Source organism: Micrasema longulum, unplaced genomic scaffold (assembly GCF_059751315.1).
Source record: "Micrasema longulum isolate JH-2025_06_02 unplaced genomic scaffold, ASM5975131v1 h1tg000947l, whole genome shotgun sequence".
In the NCBI taxonomy this organism is placed as follows: domain Eukaryota; kingdom Metazoa; phylum Arthropoda; class Insecta; order Trichoptera; family Brachycentridae; genus Micrasema; species Micrasema longulum.
The window spans coordinates 36,446-37,075 of NW_028278138.1; positions in this window are offsets into that span (position 1 = coordinate 36,446).

Sequence of the window (630 nt, forward strand, 5' to 3'; positions counted from 1 at the left end):
TCACCGTAGGGGTAAGCAGAGAGAATGGACCGCTACACACGTCTATCCTGGCATACATTACTAGCTTCTTCCACATTCATACATCTTGTCATACATGTCCTTCGGTTCGGTCTGCTTTTGACATGACCAGACTTAAGATTTTGGTTAATCTGATCATGTCACGTATTCGTCTCACTTTACCGTTCATTTTCACCATACATGCTTGTTTTTCCATTCATTTGTCGTCCATTTGTTTTACATGACCAAACCATATCAACCCTTTTTTAATCTTGTCAATTATATTTGACTCAGATTTACACTCTTGCCTGATTTCATCTTTCGTAACCCACTCATACGTTGATTTTCTACACATTCGCCGAAAATATCGCATTTCAACAGCGTTCACTCGGCTTTCATTCTTCCTCTGCCACGTCAATGTCACGAGACTCCTTTCATCCTAAAAAGGAGTCTCGTGCCATCTCTATTCAGACTTTGATATCTTGTGAGTGATCCCATTTCATCATTCAGCCAGCATCCTAAATATTTATACTGATTAGACTCAATAACCACTAATAAAAAAAAACTAGCAATTATTATTAAACAATCGGTATTTAAACCAAAATAATACCCAATAGTTAGGTTAGGTTAAAT